Source organism: Aquarana catesbeiana, linkage group LG03 (genome assembly GCF_042186555.1).
Source record: "Aquarana catesbeiana isolate 2022-GZ linkage group LG03, ASM4218655v1, whole genome shotgun sequence".
Lineage (NCBI taxonomy): Eukaryota > Metazoa > Chordata > Amphibia > Anura > Ranidae > Aquarana > Aquarana catesbeiana.
The window spans coordinates 200,375,048-200,388,102 of record NC_133326.1 but is presented as its reverse complement, the minus strand read 5'-3'; positions in this window follow the sequence as shown (position 1 = coordinate 200,388,102).

The following is a 13,055-nucleotide window of genomic DNA, read 5'->3' as shown; positions in this document are numbered from 1 at the left end:
GATGTACTCGAAGAAAAGGGTTTTACAGGTAAGCTCTTATAAAAATCCTATTTGTTATGGGGGGGGGGGGGGCTGTTTTCTGAAAAAATTCAGACATAGTTGCAGAAAAGGCTGCTTTTATCACACAGGCCATATGATGTGTACCTGAGAGGGAGCTATAATCAGAGGAGGGGAACAGTTTCATAATCGGACGATGCTGTGGGACAAGGAAACCGCTATCACTGTGAGCTGTGTTCTGAGTTTCCTGTAGGCCATCAGCAGAAAGCTTATTATATGGCTCTTTTGCGCCAGCTACCTTGTGCCTGTGATCTGCCTTTGCTAAAGTTGAGGTATGCCTGGTAAGGTACTCACAGAATGGAGAGCAGAAGAATTGTCCGGAATGCAAGAGTTGCAGTAATGCACTGTTTGTGTTTCTGTGGCTGTGCCTCTGTAGTGCTGTGTGCATTTTCAGCAGACGTGGCGGGACAAATTGTGTCAGCCAGTGCTTTGTCACGACTACTTCAGCATCCCAGGACTAAGTCCACATGGGAAAAATGGTTCCAAATTTAAATTTAAGTTGAGACAAGTACAACAGAGAATAACCCAATATGTGATTAACTCCCCATTCCTCTACTTATATGTCCACATTGTGTACTGAGCACTGTGGATTGTGTCTAAATAGGCAGGAAGTAATGCAAAATACAGGGAAACTGTAGTGTTAAATTATTTATGTTGCCAGGCCTGTTAGGGGTCCAGGCTTCACCAATCATGGTGGACATAAACCAAGGGGTTTCCAGGGTCTGGGATCCATAGAGATAAACCATGATCCTGGACCCGCATAGCACCTTGAGGCTAAAAACCCATGTTGCAACAAAGTGAGTACAGGATCCAGTGCCCAAAGTGAACATAACAGACTGTACCCAAGGTAAACACCAAGAGGTAGTGATCTAGAAATTATTAAATATCCCAAGGCAATAAGCATTTTAGATCTTAAGAAAAGTGTCTGAAAAAAAAAGGAATAGTTTAAAAGACAACCCCCCCAAGGAAAGGAGGTCCATCAGCTATGGACAGTAGCAAAATAAATGAAGTCTTACAGAGTGAGTGGGTTCAGTGGCGTACCTATAGGGTGGGTGGGCCGCCCCGGGTGCTACACATTGGAGATGTCAGGCCAGCTATCAGGGGCGGGACAAGGCATGGCCACTCTGTAGCTGCAGCTGGCTCTCTATATTCGTGCGAGTCAGCAGCGGCTGCTCTGTGTTATTCAGCTTACAGTCAGGCTCTTTACTGCCACCTCTGGCTGCTTCCTGCATGTGCACCCCTCGTGTGTACTATATTTTGGATTGCAGCTCCTCTCGTGTCTCACAGGGACATGTAGAAACAGGACCTGGGACTAGGAAGACCACCTTACAAATGTGGGCTGTGAGTACAAGTGAAGGGAGGAGGCTGTTTGTGTACAGGTAGATGTGTGTGTGGGGGGGTGGGGGGCAGCTGAGTGTGTACAGGTGTGTGTGTGTGTGGTGGGGGGCAGCTAGCAGCTGAATGTGCACAGGTAGGTAGGACTGTGTGTGTGTGGGTGGGACGGCGGGGCAGCTGAGTGTGTACAGGTAGGTGTGTGTATGTGTGAGGGGGGCAGCTGAGTGTGTACAGGTGGGTGTGTGTGTGTGTGGGGGGGGGCAGCTGAGTGTGTACAGTTCAGTGTGTGGTGGGGGAGCAGCTGAGTGTGTACAGACAGGTGTGTGTGTGTAAGGGGGGGTAGCTGAGTGTGTACAGGTAGGTGTGTGTGGGGGGGAGCAGCTGAGAGTGTACAGATAGGTGTGTGGGGGGGGCAGCTGAGTGTGTACATGTAGGTGTGTGTGGGGAGGCAGCTGAGCGTGTACAGGTAGGTGTGTGGGGGGGCATCTGAGTGTGTACAGGTAGGTGTGTTTGTGTGAGGGGGGGCGGGGGGCAGCTGAGTGTGTACAGGTAGATGTGTGTGTGGGGCGGCAGCTGAGTGTGTACAGGTAGGTGTGTGTGTGTGTGTGCAGGGGGGAGCAGCTGAGTGTGTACAGGTAGGTGTGTGTGTATGGGGGCAGCTGAATATGTACAGGTAGGTGTGTGTGTATGGGGGGCAGCTGAGTGTGTACAGGTAGGTATGTGTGTGGGGGGAGCAGCTGAGTGTGTACAGCTAAGTGTGTTTGTGTGGGGGGTGTGAGCAGCTGAGTGTTTACAGGTAAGTGTGTGTGGAGGGGGCAGCTGAGTGTGTACAGGTAGGTGTGTGTGTGTGGGGGGCATCTGAGTGTGTACAGGTAGATGTGTGTGTGCATGCCCGGACTGGGACAAAAAATAGGCCCGGGCATTTTAGACTGAGCAGCCAACTTTTCCAGGGACCGGGGGCGAGAGATGTCGGTAGACATTCGAAGGGGTGGCTGGTGTCGCTCCTCCACACTGTAATGTGCAGAGACACTGTGATATAAAGGGGACTGCACTGTAAAGGGGCACTGTAATGATTACAGTGCCCCTTTACAGTATAGTCCCCTTTATATTACAGTGTCCCAGTCCTATTGTGGCCATACAGTGCTAGTACTGTCTATCTCCTATTGTGCTCATGCTGCTCAGTGACACTGACCTGCTCTCTCTGGTGGTTCTGGACAGCATGGCGCTCTCTTTCTGGTGGTGCGGTACAGCGTGGCTCTCTCTGGTAGTACGGTACAGCGTGGCACTCGTGACTCTCTCTTGGTGTGGTTCAGCGTGGCTCTCTCTCTCTCTCTGGTGGTGTGGTTCAGCGTGGCTCTCTCTGGTGGTGCGGGTGCAGCGTGGCGCTCATGGCTCTCTCTGGTGGTGTGGGTACAGCGTGGCTCTCTGGTGGTTCAGGTACAGCGTGGCTCTCTGGTTGTGTGGGTACAGCGTGGCTCTCTGGTGGTGCGGGTACAGTGTGGCTCTCTGGTGGTGCGGGTACTGCATGGCCCTCTGGTGGTGCGGGTACTGCGTGGTGCTCTGGTGGTGCGGGTACAGCGTGGCTCTCGGGTGTTGCGGGTACAGCGTGGCGCTCTGGTGGTGCGGGTACAGCATGGCTCTCTGGTGGTGCGCAGTACAGTGTGGCGCTCTCTCTCTGGTGGTGTGGGTACAGCATGGCTCTATCTGGTGGTGCTGGGGCTATTAGTTCCCCCAGTACAGTCCTCTTTTTTTTCCCATGTCTCCTGTAGTACCTGCTTGTTTCCGGGTTTTCTCTCCCCCCCCCCCCCCAGCAGAGGGCATGCTGGGGACTGTAGCCACCTCCCTGCTGAGATCAATTGGGCATCCTATCTCTGGGACTACATTTCCCATGATGCCCAACTAGTTATTTCTGATTGGCCCTCCGCTGTGGCCAATTGGGAGGGAAGAAGAACAAGCAGGAAGCTTTCTTCTCTCCCATCCTGTGCTGCTGACGAGCCTGACATAAGAAAGAGGGAGAGGGGGGACATCCTGACAGCGGCCCAGAGGAGGAACGAGGGGCCGAGAGCGGAACTCTTAGCACGGCTCTGAGGCTGAGCTGTGTGTGAGAGACACACAGCTCAGCCCATGCAGCTGCTACTTCCACCGGAGAAGGCACAGGCACGGCCGCATAGCGGTAGGCAAGCGGCGGCCGTGGCCTGTGTTAACCCTGTCCAGGCCACAGTCGCCGCTTACCTCCTGCTGTTCGGCCTGAACATCAACAGGCCACAGGAACGGGCGGCCCACCGGGCAAATGCCCGGTCTGCCCTATGGCCAGTCCGGGCCCGTGTGTGTGTGAGAGGGGGCGGGGGACAGCTGAGTGTGTACAGGTAGGTGTGTGTAGGTGGGGGGGCAGCTGAGTGTGTACAGGTAGGTGTGTGTGTGGGGGGAGCAGCTGAGTTTGTACAGGTAGGTGTGTGTGTATGGGGGAGCTGAGTGTGTACAGGTAGGTGTGTGTGCGTGGGGGGAGCAGCTGAGTGTGTACAGGAAGGTGTGTGTGTGGGGGGAGCAGTTGAGTTTGTACAGGTAGGTGTGTGTGTATGGGGGAGCTGAGTGTGTACAGGTAGGTGTGTGTATGTGGGGGGGCAGCTGAGTGTGTACAGGTAGGTGTGTGTGAGGGGGTGGGGGGCAGCTGAGTGTGTACAGGTAGGTGTGTGTGTGTGTGTGTGTGGGGGGGCAGCTGAGTGTGTACGGGTAGGTGTGTGTATGTGGGGGGGCAGCTGAGTGTGTACAGGTAGGTGTGTGTGTGGGGGGGGGAGCAGCTGAGTTTGTACAGGTAGGTGTGTGTGTATGGGGGGCAGCTGAGTGTGTACAGGTAGGTGTGTGTGCGTGGGGGGAGCAGCTGAGTGTGTACAGGAAGGTGTGTGTGGGAGGGCAGCTGAGTGTGTACAGGTAGGTGTGTGTGTGTGAGGGGGTGGGGGGCAGCTGAGTGTGTACAGGTAGGTTTGTTTGTGGGGGGGCAGCTGAGTGTGTACAGTAGGTGTGTGTGTGGGGGGGGCAAGTGAGTGTGTACAGGTAGGTTTGTGTGTGTGTGGGGGGCAGCTGAGTGTGTACATGTAGAAGTGTGTGGGGGGGCAGCCGAGTGTGTACAAGTAGGTGTGTGTGGGGGGGGGCATCTGAGTGTGTACAGGTAGGTGTGTATGAGGGGGGCGGGGGGCAGCTGAGTGTGTACAGATAGGTGTGTTTGTGGGGGGCAGCTGAATGTGTACAGGTAAGTGTGTGTGGGGGCAACTGAGTGTGTACAGGTAGGTGTGAGTGTGGGGGTCAGCTGAGTGTGTACAGGTAGGTGTGTGTGTGTGGGGGGCAGCTGAGTGTGTACAGGTAGGTGTGTGTGTGTGGGGGGGAGCAGCTGAGTATGTACAGGAAGGTGTGTGTGGGGGGGGGGGCAGCTGAGTGCGTACATGTAGGTGTGTTAGGGGGGGCAGCTGAGTGTGTACAGGTAGGTGTGTGTTGGGGGAGCAGCTGAGAGTGTACAGATAGGTGTGTGGGGGGGGGGCAGCTGAGTGTGTACATGTAGGTGTGTGTGTGGGGGGAGCAGCTGAGTGTGTATAGGTAGGTGTGTGTGTGGGGGGGGGCATCTGAGTGTGTACAGGTAGGTGTGTGTGTGGGGGGGGGGCAGGGGCAGCTGAGTGTATACAGGTAGGTGTGTGTGAGGGGCAGCTGAGTGTGTACATGTAGGTGTGTGTGTGTGTGTGTGTGGGGAGGCAGCTGAGCGTGTACAGGTAGGTGTGTGGGGGGGCATCTGAGTGTGTACAGGTAGGTGTGTTTGTGTGAGGGGGGCAGCTAAGTGTGTACAGGTAGATGTGTGTGTGGGGCGGCAGCTGAGTGTGTACAGGTAGGTGTGTGTGTGTGTGCAGGGGGGAGCAGCTGAGTGTGTACAGGTAGGTGTGTGTGTATGGGGGCAGCTGAATACGTACAGGTAGGTGTGTGTGTATGGGGAGCAGCTGAGTGTGTACAGGTAGGTGTGTGTGTGGGGGAAGCAGCTGAGTGTGTACAGCTAAGTGTGTTTGTGTGGGGGGTGTGAGCAGCTGAGTGTTTACAGGTAAGTGTGTGTGGAAGGGGCAGCTGAGTGTGTACAGGTAGGTGTGTGTGTGTGGGGGGCATCTGAGTGGGTACAGGTAGATGTGTGTGTGCAGGCCCGGACTGGGACAAAAAATAGGCCCGGGCATTTTAGACTGAGCAGCCAACTTTTCCAGGGCCCGGGGGCGAGAGATGTCGGTAGACATTCGAAGGGGTGGCTGGTGTCGGTCCTCCACACTGTAATGTGCAGAGACACTGTGATATAAAGGGGACTGCACTGTAAAGGGGCACTGTAATGATTACAGTGCCCCTTTACAGTGCAGTCCCCTTTATATTACAGTGTCCCAGTCCTATTGTGGCCATACAGTGCTAGTACTGTCTATCTCCTATTGTGCTCACGCTGCTCAGTGACACTGACCTGCTCTCTCTGGTGGTTCTGGACAGCATGGCGCTCTCTTTCTGGTGGTGCGGTACAGCGTGGCTCTCTCTGGTGGTACGGTACAGCGTGGCACTCGTGACTCTCTCTTGGTGTGGTTCAGCGTGGCTCTCTCTCTCTCTCTCTGGTGGTGTGGTTCAGCGTGGCTCTCTCTGGTGGTGCGGGTACAGCATGGCGCTCATGGCTTTCTCTGGTGGTGTGGGTACAGCGTGGCTCCCTGGTGGTTCAGGTACAGCGTGGCTCTCTGGTTGTGTGGGTACAGCGTGGCTCTCTGGTGGTGCGGGTACAGTGTGGCTCTCTGGTGGTGCGGGTACTGCATGGCCCTCTGGTGGTGCGGGTACTGTGTGGTGCTCTGGTGGTGCGGGTACAGCGTGGCTCTCGGGTGGTGCGGGTACAGCATGGCTCTCTGGTGGTGCAGGTACAGCGTGGCTCTCTGGTGGTGCGCAGTACAGCGTGGTGCTCTCTCTCTGGTGGTGTGGGTACAGCATGGCTCTATCTGGTGGTGCTGGGGCTATTAGTTCCCCCAGCACAGTCCTCTTTCTTTTTCCATGTCTCCTGTAGTACCTGCTTGTTTCTGGGTTTTCTCTCCCACCCCCCCAGCAGAGGGCATGCTGGGGACTGTAGCCGCCTCCCTGCTGAGATCAATTGGGCATCCTATCTCTGGGACTACATTTCCCATGATGCCCAACTAGTTATTTCTGATTGGCCCTCTGCTGTGGCCAATTGGGAGGGAAGAAGAACAAGCAGGAAGCTTTCTTCTTTCCCATCCTGTGCTGCTGACGAGCCTGACATAAGAAAGGGGGAGATAGGGGACATCCTGACAGCGGCCCAGAGGAGGAACGAGGGGCCGAGAGCGGAACTCTTAGCGCGGCTCTGAGGCTGAGCTGTGTGTGAGAGACACACAGCTCAGCCCATGCAGCTGCTAGTTCCACCGGAGAAGGCACAGGCACGGCCGCATAGCGGTAGGCAAGCAGCGGCCGTGGCCTGTGTTAACCCTGTCCAGGCCACAGTCGCCGCTTACCTCCCGCTGTTCGGCCTGAATATCAACAGGCCACAGGAACGGGCGGCCCACCGGGCAAATGCCCGGTCTGCCCTATGGCCAGTCCGGGCCTGTGTGCGTGTGAGAGGGGGCGGGGGGCAGCTGAGTGTGTACAGGTAGGTGTGTGTAGGTGGGGGGGCAGCTGAGTGTGTACAGGTAGGTGTGTGTGTGGGGGGAGCAGCTGAGTTTTTACAGGTAGGTGTGTGTGTATGGGGGAGCTGAGTGTGTACAGGTAGGTGTGTGTGCATTGGGGGAGCAGCTGAGTGTGTACAGGAAGGTGTGTGTGGGGGGGCAGCTGAGTGTGTACAGGTAGGTGTGTGTGTGAGGGGGTGGGGGGCAGCTGAGTGTGTACAGGTAGGTGTGTGTGGGGGGGGCAGCTGAGTATGTACGGGTAGGTGTGTGTATGTGGGGGGGCAGCTGAGTGTGTACAGGTAGGTGTGTGTATGGGGGGGGAGCAGCTGAGTTTGTACAGGTAGGTGCGTGTGTATGGGGGAGCTGAGTGTGTACAGGTAGGTGTGTGTGTATGGGGGGGCAGCTGAGTGTGTACAGGTAGGTGTGTGTGCGTGGGGGGTGCAGCTGAGTTTGTACAGGAAGGTGTGTGTGGGGGGGCAGCTGAGTGTGTACAGGTAGGTGTGTGTGTGTGAGGGGGTGGGGGGCAGCTGAGTGTGTACAGGTAGGTGTGTTTGTGGGGGGGCAGCTGAGTGTGTACGGTAGGTGTGTGTGTGTGGGGGGCAGCTGAGTGTGTACAGGTAGGTGTGTGTGTGTGTGTGTGGGGGGCAGCTGAGTGTGTACATGTAGAAGTGTGTGGGGGGGCAGCCGAGTGTGTACAAGTAGGTGTGTGTGTGGGGGGGGCATCTAAGTGTGTACAGGTAGGTGTGTGTAAGGGGGGCGGGGGCAGCTGAGTATGTACGGGTAGGTGTGTGTATGTGGGGGGGGCAGCTGAGTTTGTACAGGTAGGTGTGTGTATGGGGGGGAGCAGCTGAGTTTGTACAGGTAGATGCGTGTGTATGGGGGAGCTGAGTGTGTACAGGTAGGTGTGTGTGTATGGGGGGGCAGCTGAGTGTGTACAGGTAGGTGTGTGTGCGTGGGGGGAGCAGCTGAGTTTGTACAGGAAGGTGTGTGTGGGGGGGCAGCTGAGTGTGTACAGGTAGGTGTGTGTGTGTGAGGGGGTGGGGGGCAGCTGAGTGTGTACAGGTAGGTGTGTTTGTGGGGGGGCAGCTGAGTGTGTACGGTAGGTGTGTGTGTGTGGGGGGCAGCTGAGTGTGTACAGGTAGGTGTGTGTGTGTGGGGGGGGCAGCTGAGTGTGTACATGTAGAAGTGTGTGGGGGGGCAGCCGAGTGTGTACAAGTAGGTGTGTGTGTGGGGGGGGCATCTGAGTGTGTACAGGTAGGTGTGTGTAAGGGGGGCGGGGGCAGCTGAGTGTGTACAGGTAGGTGTGTTTGTGGGGGGCAGCTGAATGTGTACAGGTAGGTGTGTGTGGGGGCAACTGAGTGTGTACAGGTAGGTGTGAGTGTGGGGGGCAGCTGAGTGTGTACAGGTAGGTGTGTGTGTGTGGGGGGCAGCTGAGTGTGTACAGGTAGGTGTGTGTGTGTGTGGGGGGGGAGCAGCTGAGTATGTACAGGAAGGTGTGTGTGTGTGGGGGGCAGCTGAGTGCGTACATGTAGGTGTGTGAGGGGGGGCAGCTGAGTGTGCACAGGTAGGTGTGTGTGTGAGGGGGCGGGGGGCAGCTGAGTGTGTACAGGTAGGTGTGTGTGTGGGGGGGGCAGCTGAGTGTATATGGGTAAGTGTGTGTGTGGGGGGGAGCTGAGTGTGTACAGGTAGGTGTGTGTGTGGGGGCAGCTGAGTGTGTACAGGTAGGTGTGTGTGTGGGGGCAGCTGAGTGTGTACAGGTAGGTGTGTGTGTGTATGGGGGCAGCTGAGTGTGTACAGGTAGGTGTGTGTGTGGGGGCAGCTGAGTGTGTACAGGTAGGTGTGTGTGTATGGGGGCAGCTGAGTGTGTACAGGAAGGTGTGTGTGTGGGGGGGCAGCTGAGTGTGTACATGTAGGTGTGTGTGTGTGGGGCAGCTGAGTGTGTACAGGTAGGTGTGTGTGTGTAAGGGGGGGCGGGGGGCAGCTGAGTGTGTACAGGTAGGTGTGTGTGTGTGTGGGGGCAGCTGAGTGTGTATGGGTAGGTGTGTGTGTACAGGTAGGTGTGTGTGGGGGGGGCAGCTGAGTGTGTACATGTAGATGTGTGTGTGGGGGGGCCGCCGAGTGTGTACAGGTAGGTGTGTGTGTGTGTGTGGGAGGGGCATCTGAGTGTGTACAGGTAGGTGTGTGTGTGAGGGGGCGGGGGGCAGCTGAGTGTGTACAGGTAGGTGTGTGTGTGTGGGGGGGGGGCAGCTGAGTGTGTACAGGTAGGTGTGAGTGTGGGAGGGGGCAGCTGAGTGTGTACAGGTAGGTGTGTGTGTGTGGGGGCAGCTCAGTGTGTACAGGTATATTATGTGTGTGGCGCAGTTGTGTGTGGGGAGGCAGCTGAGTGTGTACAGGTAGATGTGTGTGGGGGGGTGGGGGTGCCATGATCAGTGAAGGGGGGTGCCAGATGGGGGATGCCAGATATAGGATCTGCCCCGGGTTCCAAATGCTCTAGGTATGCCCCTGGGTGGGTTAGAACATAGAATAACGCAATATGTGATTAACTCCCCATTCCTCTACCAATATGCCAACATTGTGTACTGAACACTGTGGGTTGTCTAGGCAGGAACTCATGCAAAATACACGTAAATTCTGTGTTACCTTATTTATGTTGCCAGGCCTGTTGGGGTCCAGGCTTCATCCATCATGGTGGACAATAAACCAAGGGGTTTGCAGGGTCTGGGAACCATAGAGATAAACCATGGTCCTGGATCTGCATAGCACCCCGAGCCTAAAAAAACCCATGTTGCAACAAAGTGAGTGCAGGATCCAGTGCCCAAAGTGAACATTAAGTAAAAATATCCCAAGGCAATAAACAGTTTAGATCTTAATAGAAGTGTCTGATAAAAAGGAATAGTTTAAATGTTAACGCCCCCCCCCCCCCCCCCCAAAGGAAAAGAGGTCCATCAGCTAGGAACATTAGCAAAAAATGTAAGTCTCACAGAGTGGGCGGGTTAAAGGAGCGTGCACTAGGGGCAGCCCTAGCAAGGTTTTTTTGCCTGAGTCCAGTCACCTAAAGGTAGCCAGCATGCAACCCATGGTCTATAAATACAAGCCCTGCATCCTGTACTGTACAATTAAGATATTTTTTGTACACTGAACATACACATTAGACAATTTTCCTGAAAGGGAAATGGAGTAGAACACCTATAAAATTGTTAAATAATTAAAAAATCTAATTTTACTTGTGTTTGTATTCAAGAACAACTCCTTTATCTGTAGGCACTGTCTGAATGAAGATTCATTAGCCTGTTTAAGTATACAGAAAAAGGCAACACCATGGGTGTGTGTGTATAATTTCCATAACTATATATATATATATATATATATATATATATATATATATATATATATATATATATATATATTTACATTAATACAGTATATATACATTCTCTTTATAAGCTGTGGTTACAGTGTGATATGTAGGAAGGGCAGTATGGTGGCCTGAATTTATGGGAGGAGCCCGGGGGGTATTTAAGCAGCCCGCTCACCTGTGGTGCTTGTCGGTTTCCTGTGCGCGATAAACGTCACTAGGCCGACTATACGAATACCAGCGTCCGCTAGTTCTTGTCTCGCAAGTTCCCGCATTCGCAATTCCGTGCTCGAGAGTTTCGAAGTCCGCGTTTCCGATTCGTAGTTCGTACCACGCGTCTGGCTCGGCTGTCGCAGGTAGGGTCCCGTCTGACTTTTTGTTTTCACGCACTGTTAGATATCATGTCACTAAACTGTGATATCAAACTTACGAGTCACTCGCAAATTTCACAAACGTTACCGCAATGCATACCGCTCGCACTATCGTCACGTTACCATTTCTCCTTATTTAAAAAAAAAAACCCACCGCGATGTAGACGTTGCTTCATTTCAGGCATAGGCTAACTTGTTACCACGCAAGTAGACAACCGTTGTAATTCGCAATGTCGCAATTTTGTCGACGTCAGTTCGATACCAAATCATTTCTCATTTCTGAACATTTCTAAGCATTTCTAACATTTCAATCATTTCGAATCATTTCATTCATTTCAGTCACGTACCGCGCTCCGATTCGAATCCAGTCGCATCCAAAAGATGCACCGATTCGTTCCGGTGTAGTTACGGCCTCATTTCAGTACATGCTCCAGAGTCACGTTCATTATCAGTCGCTCCTTAAGGCTCACCGATTCGTACCTCTGTCATGGTATCATTTCACTGCCACGTATTACGCTCCGATACGAATTTCAGTCGCATGGAAATGCACCGATTCGTCTCGGCGTGTCCCAGGTATTTGCCACATTTCAGTACATGCTCCAGAGTCCGATTCGTAGTCAGTCGCAACAGCGGCATGATCGATTCGCGCCTCTGTCATGGCAACAATCTGTTACACCTGCACTTACCGCGCTCCGGTTCGAATCCTGACGCATCTCTGATGCACCGATTCGTTACGGTGTGCCCCAGGGCTCGGCCTCATTTCTGAACATGCTCCATAGTCCGGATCATAGCTAGTCGCAGATATCGGGTGACTGATCCGCATCTCTGTCATGGGAACTATTACCATTCATTTCACTCCCACATGGCATCACCGTTTTCAAAACCAGTCGCATCCTAGATGCACCGATTCGTTACGGATTGCCTCAGTTTTTTCGGCTGTATCCGTACCTATACCAGAGCTCGGTTCATTGCCAGTCGCAAATGCGGCACAACCAATTCGAGCCTCGGTCAAGGTGAAAACATTTCTGTCATTTCGTTGTTTCATACTGCGCTCCGATTCGAATCCAGATGCATCAAACATGCACCGATTCGTCCCGGTGTGCACCAATGCTTTTTCGATTGCCTCATTTCAGTACATGCTCCAGAGCCCGGTTTGCGGTTGGTCGCAGTCACGGCACGACCGAGCCGGATCTCTGTCATGGCAAGAGACTTCACTCATTTCATAATCAAGGCAAACATTTCAAATCATTTCGTTGTCACTAAGATTGCAATACAAGTCACTGCTTCAAGTTAGCCAGCAAACCCTTCACTAATTATCACCTTTCGTTTTCCCCCAGGTCAGTCAAACCTCAGTAGGTCCACCCTGCACCAGGTTGGACGATATCCCCCCAGGTAAAAAAAAAAAAAAGGGAGAATACAAGTTAGGTAAGTATGGCTGAGGGAAACGAAGCAAACTTGAAATTCATGTCACTCCCAATAGGTTACAGTCAACCAAAATACACGATCTGAAGGACAGGATATCTTTACCAGATCAACCATGTCCCAGGCCGGCAGCGAAGACCTCACGGCCCCCCTGTCACCTTCTCCGGTCTCAGAGAGCGGCAGCGTGCAGTCCCTCAGAGGATGGACTATCCCCAAGTTGACGGCAGAGCTAAGACGCAGAGGCGTGCCCTTCCCCGCTACAGCCAGGAAAGGCGAGCTGTTCAAGCTTCTCTTCCCCCCACCAGCTGCAGCAGGACCCAGTACCCAGCAGGCATCTCTCCAGTCGATATCCTCGGCCATCTCACAACTTCACACTATGGTGTCGCGCCTCTCTACCTCGGTCACGGACGTACAAACCAGAGTGGCACTCCTGGAGGCTCGGCCGGCCGCGGCTATTCCCGACCCTACCGTAACCCAACCTTTAACACCCCTTCCTGCAGGTACCACAGGCTGGAGCCCCATTGTCTACCCCTCCCATTTGGTGCCAACCAGCATCAGGAAGGACATCTTGGACGGCAGGGACGTCAACCTGGCCTCTCTCCTGATTTCTGTCCACGATCTGGTAGAAAATAAGGCCTATTCCTGGGGTGACATATCGGTGGTCCTTAAAGCCAAAGACCCCAGACTGAACTGGAAATTATCTGTCCCAGAGTTCACCCTGGCCTTTGGCATGCTGAGAGATGTCCTGTGTTCAGCCGCTCCCAGCTGAAGGGAAGAGCTGGACTTATACCTCCATACGGTAGTAGACTTGGGCTACAAGTATGGAGGATTTTCTTTTTACGACTACCACCG